Raw genomic sequence first — 9695 nt, forward strand, 5'->3', positions numbered from 1 at the left:
GCTTCCTGCCCGAAGGCCAGGGACTTCTGGCCTCTCTCCCTCTTGATATCTTCATGGGTGAATGGTCAGTTGCAGAGGAGTCAAAACCTGCTGTTAGTTTCAGAGTCTGTAGCTCAAAGTATGGAGTCAGTATGGAAGGTAAGAGGATGGGTTACAAGGAAGTGGGATAAAACATCACCGGAGTTGTGAAGGAACGTTTCTAGGACCATGAAATATTTATCCAAAAGTGTCTGGTATAAGCTTAGAGCATAAGTTTGCATTCATGTTCCAGCACTCTGTTGCTAAGATGCATGGTCCAGCTGTAGAAACCTCGGAGGAGCTGCACTGAAGGAAGAAAGATTTGGTGAGCAAAGAGGCTAGAGCAATGATCACAGATAGTCTGATAAAGCCACAGTTCCAAGGATCAAGGAGTCTCAAGAGCAGATCCACTGTTTCCATGATGGAAGAAGTAAGGACAGTGTAAAAGCATCACCGGAAAGAACTTCAGAGGTATTTCTTACCCAAAACCAAGCTAATCCAGGACTAATGCAGCACTGCAAACTCTTAAGTGCTTAAAAATCTTAAACCAGTTCTCCCCTTCCAAACTTTCACAAAACTCACAAAACCATGAGTCCAGAAAAGAAGAAGGAGATGATAGTGATGAAATCCTGGGGTTTAGTCAAGTGCTTTGGTTATTTAATTTCCTCTGCCTTGTTCCCCCATTATGCTCCTTTTCAATGGAAAAATTGAAAACCTGAAAACTCCATCCTAAATATGCACACAAAGATGCAATCCCTGCTCTGTTGCATTCTTGATTTAAAGTTCCAGTTCTTTCCCTCACTGTTTTCCATCTCCATTCCCTAGAGTCTTCCCTGTTCCCTAAGTCTCCTTAGCAGTACCTGACTGTCCCTGCACATTCATACTAGATTTTCACAACCCACTAACAGATGGGCAGTTTCTCCTTTGTTTCCACTGTATGTGAAGCATGTCCTTGTGATGTCTTTCATTACTGACTCTTCTTTACTGAACAGTATGAGAGGTATTTTCCATATTGCTTGCTGTTTAATAACATGAGAATCTTCTACGAATATTTAACACTAATCTAATTGTCTCTTGAGAGGTGTTGCCTCTCAGCCAGCATTGAAGCCAAGTCCTTGAACCCTTGTTGTTTTACCATAATTGTGCTTCTCCTACATGTCTGCTCCACCCCCAGAGCTATAGGGTACTACCGAGGAAGGTGCTGTTTACTGCCAAAGTTGCAGAAAGGGCACTTCTCCAACCTTGGCAGTAACCAGTAAACTTTGGCTGTGATACACAGAGCAAAGAGAGAGAGAACTCTTTGCAGGAGCAGAGCTGTCAGCTCTTGAGATCTGGGTAATTCTCACGCATCAGTTAAATGCAGCAAAAATCTACAGGGATATAAAAATAATAGTTCTCAACTTGGCGAAGGTCAGTTCTTAAACGAGCTGGCTTCTTTGCAAATTTGCTTAGCTGGCCTATGTTAGTAAGATCACTTGCATTCTTAAGTTTTGATGTCAATAAAGAACAAATAATGCTACATGCTATTACCCTACACAATAGAGTATCTGCCTGAATGTTCAGCCAGTGTGTGATGGGAACACAGAGACAGGGGTGTGCTTCTCCCGTTCATCTCAAAAGTGACCTTCTGAGGGTTTCCAGATGAAGTGCTAACTACTGTAAGCATTTTGTCAATAGTTTTATCATTTCAGTAATAGTTTTCAAAGTTTACTAAGGAGAGGAACTGATCATCCATTGCATTTGTAGGTCAAGCCCATAAGAAACTGAGACAATTACCCTGTGAAGACATACGTAATAAATGGTATGACATTTTGAAGTCTCACCTGTGTTGCAGGCAGAGCTTGCAATACTACTATCTTCCCAATTTAGCCTCTCAGCACAGAGATTTGTTTAGGTAGCCATTTATGCTACCTTTGTAGTAAAAAATATGTAAATATGCTGTAATTTCCTTTCTTTTACTGCTGCTTTTCTTTGTGAGACTTACCTTTGCTGTCCTTCTTTTTTGCTATCAAGGTAATTGAAATTATAAATTATATAACTAGCCTTTTCACTTTTAATACACCACAACCACACACTGGAATATAATGATCTAAGCACAATCTCCATCTGCAGAAGAAAAGAAAGTGATTCCAAGCTAAGAAAATAGTTACAAACTTAATGCTGCTCACACTTGTTTAGACTACTAATGAGGGAAAGCAGAGAAGGGAAAACAATTCCGTTCCATTTCAGTTATCTTGTGGGCTTGGATCTTTAAATGAAAATAATCCAATCAATTTTCACAGCATAAAAAAAACCAGTTGGGTCTGATAAAGACGGGGCAGAAGCCTAAAGAAAAAATATATGTTTAGGGTCTTAATATAAGCCAACAAAAGATCTGGTTTCTGTGCATTTATTCCAGACCCTTCTCTGCATTGTCTATGAATAAGTGTAATGTCATGGAGCCGTAGAGCTGTCATCCCAGGCACGTTTAGCAGGACCAGTTGCATAATGCGGGATTTCTCTGACTGTCATTACATCTGATGAAATTCTTCTGGAGTCCTCAGGAGTGAAGAGCCCTGTGCAGGGGCTGCTGTGAACGAAGGGAAATGGGCTGAGTAATTAAGCCTGCAATGTTCAAGTCCACTATGGAGAAAGGCCACAGGCAGCCCAGTGAAGAAAAGCTTCTTTAAAATGGCAACAGACATCAAATCCCTGGAACTCTCTTCTCACCTTCCCAGTCAACAGTCAAAGATTAGCCATATTTTAAAAAAATGATTGCAATTCAGAAAACACAGGAAATAATCTGCCAGCAGGGTGTCAGTGAATCTGGAGCTGCCAAAGTCATTTCCTAGTCTCTCCAAAGGGAACAGAATGTTAATCAATGTACCCATTTTTCTCCTTCCACTATAATTAGTCATGCATGGCCACATCTTGACCACCTGAGTTAACTCAAAACTGTTGAAAAAATCAGTATACTCAGAAGGATTACTGACAAAAGAGAGTAGCTCTGGAGGGACAAGAAGAAGTCAAATATCTAGCCTAGGTTTGTAAGGGTCTATTAAAACAAGCAGCCTGATGATAGGAAGGGCATACAAAAAAGTGTAAGTATGGATGAAAACCCTCTTAGGTTCCTTATGATTTTAACTAGTCTCCTGTCTCCCTGGGACAGTAGCATTTATTAGCAAAAACAATAGTTCCAAGGCTGTTTCCAAAGAGATTGCATACATTAGGGTTGTTTCACTAGCTGTAAATTTCTCATGAGCTGAACTAACTAGGACTAATAGCTTAACGAGACTCCTGTCTTTTTGAACATAGAGACAGATGAGTGGCTCACAGAACAACTATAAAATCAGGACTGAAGCCTTTGGTTCTGCACTCTAAGTACTGTATGCTAAGAAAACATGATGGCAATGAATATGGAAAGGAAATATGTGACAAAAGCATACACCAACCAAATTCTTCAGAGAAACTGGAGAAATTTCTTCTGGAAGAAAATATTTCAGACATGAACAACAGGTCAAATATGTTGAAGTGGGAGAAGAATTTATGAAGTCACTTGTCATAAATGTTTGTTGCAACAAACAAAATTGGGAAGGTAATTTAGAGAGTAATTTCATTTATGCTAGGAGACAATGATGTGAAATGATGGTGATACTAGGTGGTACCTTCTAGGTCTTCCTTTACTGATGTTAGGTAGAGTCAAGAAAGTACAAGAACAGGGTTCCTCCATGAGGGAGAACAAGCTGAGACCAACAGTGGCCACAGCACAGATAATATCCTCGCTGGCCAGGGCACAGTTCTGCAGTATGTGATTAGGGTGTTCAGCATCCATCAACAGTCCCAGGGAAGGCAAGGTGATGGTGAGGTCTGTAGTCTGTCCAGGGACTTCAGTCAGGAGCAGGACAAGGCAGAACTGGAGACAAGACTACAACATGGATCTGAGGTCTGTCCAGGAGAGAGGATACAAGCTACCTACAACATGGGTCAGAGATCCAGCTGGGAAACAGTGCCAGAGACAGGGCTGGACACAGGAATATTTAAAACATAACTGGGGCAAGGACTGAAGGCCCTGACAAGGAAAAATACATCAGGTCCCTCCTGACCAGGGAAGAAAGTCAGACATGATTAAGGTGGAATCAGCAAGTTTATTGTCTTCCAAACTGCAGAGATCAAGTGCAGGGCTCTTGCAGGTACCTCCAGTCAGTCCGTTACTTCATTTGCATTCCCTTACATTCCTCTTTTCACCCTCCCGTGTTCTTCCTCTTTCCCACGCTCATCCCATCCCAAATAAACAACCCACACTGGTTAATTGTTGCTCCATCGTCCCTCCTGTTGCTCTTTTTAGTGCTTATCATATTGCTGCTTTAATAATTTCTACTTCAGTCAGCAATTCCATTTTGTCAGAACCTCTCTTTTGTTATTTAGGTATGTTTCTCATTTCTGCTGGTTTTGATGTTGTTTTACTTGTTAGTGTATCCTCAGGTCAAGGATTGCCAGCTGCATATACACCACTCCCCCTTTGCTGTCTCTAGTTCCTTGTAGTTTTTCACATTATCTTGCTCAGGGATGACCTTCTGCATATTTCAGCCATTTCTATCAGCTAATAAATAAAGTGAGAGCATTTAACTTGCAACAGCAATAGCCAAAAATCTAATTTCTTCAGTTGTGGGGACTAGACAGTTCACTGGAGTTTTGTTTCCAAAATGAGGACATGCAAACTCATGCGAGTTCTTGTTAGTGGCCTTCTTCCCTTTCCCACTTGTCATTCTTACTGCCGGCTACACATAACTGAAGAAAAAATGAAGATACATACTCAGAGGTGCTCATTTTGTGTCTTTTTTCAAGATTTCTTTCTCTGAACCTGACCTACTCAAGCTTCTGCCACTCCAGGCCTCAGTCAAAGCCCGATGACACCAGCGTTGGATAGCAGAAAGAGCAGAGATGTTTCCTTATCATGACCTGTCTCTGTCCCAGCTCCACCTTTGCCTGCCCAGGTGAGATTTCCCCAGTAGGCAATAACATGTGTGCCATCAGTTTTCTTCTGGATCTGTCAGGGCTCAGCAGGGGCCGGCTGTTTCCCAAGGGATGGGAAGCCAGCCACGACACCATGGCCAGCAGGACCGCAGCCTCACCAGCCAGGCCCTGTCCTACTGCCTCCAAGCGAGGTGAGGGGGGCAGCCCTGGGGACGACAGCTGGGGTCAACCAAGAGTCCAGATCATCAGGTAAGTCTGTGGTGATGAGACAGGTCCAAGGGAAGATGAATTAGCAAGTCTAGATTAGGCCTGGTGTCAATAATGAGGGTCAGACCCAGCCGGTGATCACAAAGCAAATCCATAGTAAAGTTGCAGGTCTGCCGTCAGGCCTAGTCCAGATCAAAGGGGTCCATGACCAGCACAGTCGGAACTAAAGACAGGGACACCTACAGTGTAGCTCTGGCAGGGTCTGAAGCCCAGGTCTGGGTTTAAACAGCCCCGTGGCCCCTGGGCGAGGCTGTGGGTAGAGGCCCCAGGTGAGGCTGGACAGGACAATTAAGGCCTAGTGGTGCCCTCAGGGCCCTGCCAAGCTCTTCCTCTGCCTCTTTCTCTCTTGCCAAGCAGAGACAGGGGAGAAAAAGAGTCTTGGCAAAGCAGGGCATGGTGGGCTGAAGGCAATCTTTGACCCCATGACCAAATTGCCAGCATTTCTAAGCATAAAATCAGAGCTCAAAGAAGTTGTAATTTTTCATTTAGATGTGAGTAGGACAGTTCTTGTTTCCGTGCTCTTTGGCTTTATATAGCAACTACACTCCTGAAAAGGGCTGAGGATGGACTTTACTGTAGGGCCTAAAGAAGATGAAATATCCTTTTCAGTGTTTTATGCCATAATGCAAATCATAACTGCACTCTTCTCCTCTTGTTTTACTGTGCCTAGGGATGTATGCATGTACATTTTCACATGAACTCCAGAGACAGAGAATTTCCAGAGGCAGAAGCCTCTTCTCCTCCGATAGAGAAGTCAGCATAGGCTGGCCTCAATATAATGTCATATGCAACACTTTCTACTGATCTGCAAAAGAAAGTGTTCAGGAGCTGTGGTGCTGGAAATGAACATGCTGTTAGCTTCCCATTACATTACACAGCGTAGCAGAGGGCATGCTCTCATAAAAAAAAAAAAAAAATTGGAACCGGAAAAGCTATGGAACAGCATTTAGAGAAAGGAAAATATCTCCAAGTACATATTAAGTATGAAAATAAGTGAGGCTAAGATAGATGAGGAATAGCTAAGGTTTCCCTTCATCAAGATTCTCAGTGCTTCCAATTCTAGAAGCAGAATGCAGCTAGAGCCAGTGGAGTTTACAAGCCTGAACTCTGATCCATAAAATCTGTTTAACTCAGCTCATCCTGGAAAAGCGTAGCATCATCCACACAGAAATGCATCTTAGATGTTGCCTTTGTTTTCCCACTCTGTCTCTCTGCAGAGTTGGCCCATGTGTCTCTGCATGTGTGTTATGGTCAAGCCTCACCTCAGGTGTTACACTATATGCACATCCAAGAATTAACCACACATTGCAATCATACAGTGGACATATTCCTGACATAACAAAAGCTGCAGAACTCATTCACAGCCTCACAGAATAATGAGGCTGACAGGCCCTTCTGGAGCTCCTGTATTCCAACCCCTCACTGAAAGGAAAGTTAACTAGAGCAGCTTGCTCAGGACTGTGTTCGGCTGGGTTTTGGATATCTCCATGAATGGGGACTGCACAGCCTCTTTGGGCAACCAGTGCCAGTGTTAGAGTGTTTGTCCACGCTCACTGTAGAAGTCTTTCCTAGTTTCAGCTGTAATCCTCTGTATTTTGGGCCCATTGCCTCTTGTTGATTCGCTAGATACAACTGAGAAGAGCCTGTCACCGTCTTCTTTACATCTGCCTATCAGGTATTTATAAACATGAATAATGTCCCCCCTGAGCCTTTTCTCCTCTAGGTTAAACTATCCCAGCTCTCTCAGCCTCTCCTGATACGACAGATGTTTCAGGTCCTTAATCATTTTTGCACCCCTTTACTGGACTTGCTCCATGTACTGGGTTTGAGTGGTAGGGTTTTTGGTAACGGGGCGGGGAGCTACAGCTGTGGCCCCTGTGAGAAGCTTCTGGAAAGCTCCCCCTGATCCAAGTCAAACTCGCCTCTGGCCAAGGCTGAGCCAATTAGCTGTGGCTGCACTTCTGTGATAATGTATTTAAGAAGGGGAACCTAAGAGGGGGTTGGGACTTGTGAGGAGGAGTTATAAGGGCACCCATGGGAGCACCAAGGTCAGTGGAAGGAAGGAGAAGGAAGGGGGGAAGGTGCACCAGAGCAGAGATCCCCCCTGTATCCCATGGTGAGATGGCAGGGCCACCCCCCCTGCCACCCATGGATGTCTGTGGTGGAGCAGAGGCTGACCTGAAGCCTGTGGAGGAGCCCACACCAGGACAGGCACCTGCGCTTAAAGGAAGCCAGGACCCTGAGGGGAGAAGAAGCCCCCACTGTTGTAGTTCAGCACTGAGAGGACTGAAACATGCAGGGGTGACCCATGTCAGATCAACATGGGAATGACTGCATCCTCTGGGGAGAACTCATGCCAAAGAAGGTTCGTGGAGAACTGTATCCAGTGGGGGCCTACCACCACCACTACAATATGTCATCTTGTCTAGCAAGGTCCTGAAAATGTCCAAGGGCATTTACTCCAGTGTTTTTCCACCCTCTCACCAAAAACATATCCTAATGTTCAATCTGGACTTCCCAGAACAGTTTGTGGCCTCCATGTCTTCTTATACCATCTGCCACTGCTGAGGAGTTTGGCTCAGTCATTTTTGTAACTCCCCTCCAAGTAGTTTTGTTTTCTCTATAATTAATCTTTTAAAATAATTAGGCTACTTTAATGAGTGTCCACTTTATAGGATGCCAAAAACACTATGTAATCCTTTTTGTAACTGGCTCTGAGAAATGGTTCATTATGCAAGTAGTATTTGGTTACCATGTGGCTGTTTGCACGTGAGTAGCACACCTAGTGAGGTCAAACAACATCAGCCACAGATAGGGGAGTAGACTAAGGAGATCCAGTGACATTTATTTTTCTTTAGATTCAAATCCCTTCTTCTCATTTTGAAAGTATTTGTATTTTATGTTCCAAAGCTCTTAATCCACTAGTAACAGTTTAAATCTCATAGCTGGTATTTTGAGTTGCTTCTGCAGCTGATAATCCCCAAAATGCTCTCCAGTAATGACCAGCAAGAGATGCTTTCTTCTTTAGTATTCCCTGTAAATGGCGGTGACTGCAATTTCTAAGGAGCCCTTAACATATCTGAAAATTCATTTTTCCCATGTATTCCCATGCATGAAAACTGTGAAGTTCAGCTCAATCACAGTGCTCTCAGCTTCTGTGAACACATGGAAGCTTTCTGGAGAGCTCTAGGACTAGTGCAATGTATTCCTGTTAAGGCATCTAGCTAAGAAATATGTTTTTCCCTAGGACATATACCAGAGTCTGAGTTTAGAGCTCTTGAAGGCACACTGAATGGTGCATTTATTTAATCAGGCCTTTTATTGCCTTTTATTGACCATTAGAGGTTTTCTGGCAGCTGCATGCAGGTATTGAGCTACTGTTAATGTGTTTCTTAGGCTGTCTGTGAGGCTGGTTTTTCTCTCATCTGATTTTGCTTTTTTAGTATGATTTTTGTTCGACATCAGTTGATGCCAAAACAGGCACAGAACATACTTTAGAGTAAGCAGGTATTTAGATAAAACATTTAGTGAAATTGGCCTTCGCTGAACGCTTCTGTTCACTGAGGCATGCAATGGTTTGGGGTGCTTAAACCAAAATCCAAATCTGTGCCTCGCCACGCTAACTTCAGGTGTATGGTAATGTAAGTTTTATCACAAGAGATGCTAATCAGAATGCTCTGCTTATTCCTCCCCTTCTGGAAGGCTCTATTTTATTAAAATAAATATTAAAAGAGTTCCTTACAGTCCTCTACAAAATATAGGGGAAACTGAAACACTGCAAACCACCTTTACTTTTCCCTCACTCAAGAAAAAAATCTATTTCAGGCAAGGTTTTTATCCTACTACTGTTTTGGCTTGTCAGACTAAGCCACAGCATTAATTTTAGCCAAGTGATCATTACATTTATGCTTTTTTGAGCTTGCTTTTTTATATCCATTCTTCATTTGATTTCAAGTACCCATGCTGTATTTTAAGCATGAAATTCATATTCTACCAGCTATGTGAACAGAGCTAATCTTGCCAAACAACAAACTATCAACCGCTTTACAAATAGTTGTCTGCAGCCTAATGCAGGATTTCTGTATTTCTCTTGATTAGGTGAAAAGAAGATGAAAAGATACTTCTCTTGCCAGTAAAAATCACATTTCACTAGCTGGACTTTCAAAAATATAATGATGCAGCACAAGTAAATCCAAGAAGGCAGAACTTATGCCAGTGCACTATTACCCTGTCCAAGAACTATTTTGAATTGAATAGAATTGAAAAAAAACACTTAAGAACTCCCTCAAAAAGAGAACATTCACTAAGGAATAAATCATAAGTAACCTACTGGTAAAGTCACTTCATACTTCAAGTGTTACCTCATCTGGTCCAGCAATTTTGACTTACCTAACAATAAAACTTCCTGATTTTGTTTTAAATTGCCATAATTTCCTCCCCTCATGTCTAAAGCACCA

This window comes from Tyto alba, unplaced genomic scaffold, assembly GCF_018691265.1.
Source record: "Tyto alba isolate M040663 unplaced genomic scaffold, T.alba_DEE_v4.0 Super-Scaffold_21, whole genome shotgun sequence".
Lineage (NCBI taxonomy): Eukaryota > Metazoa > Chordata > Aves > Strigiformes > Tytonidae > Tyto > Tyto alba.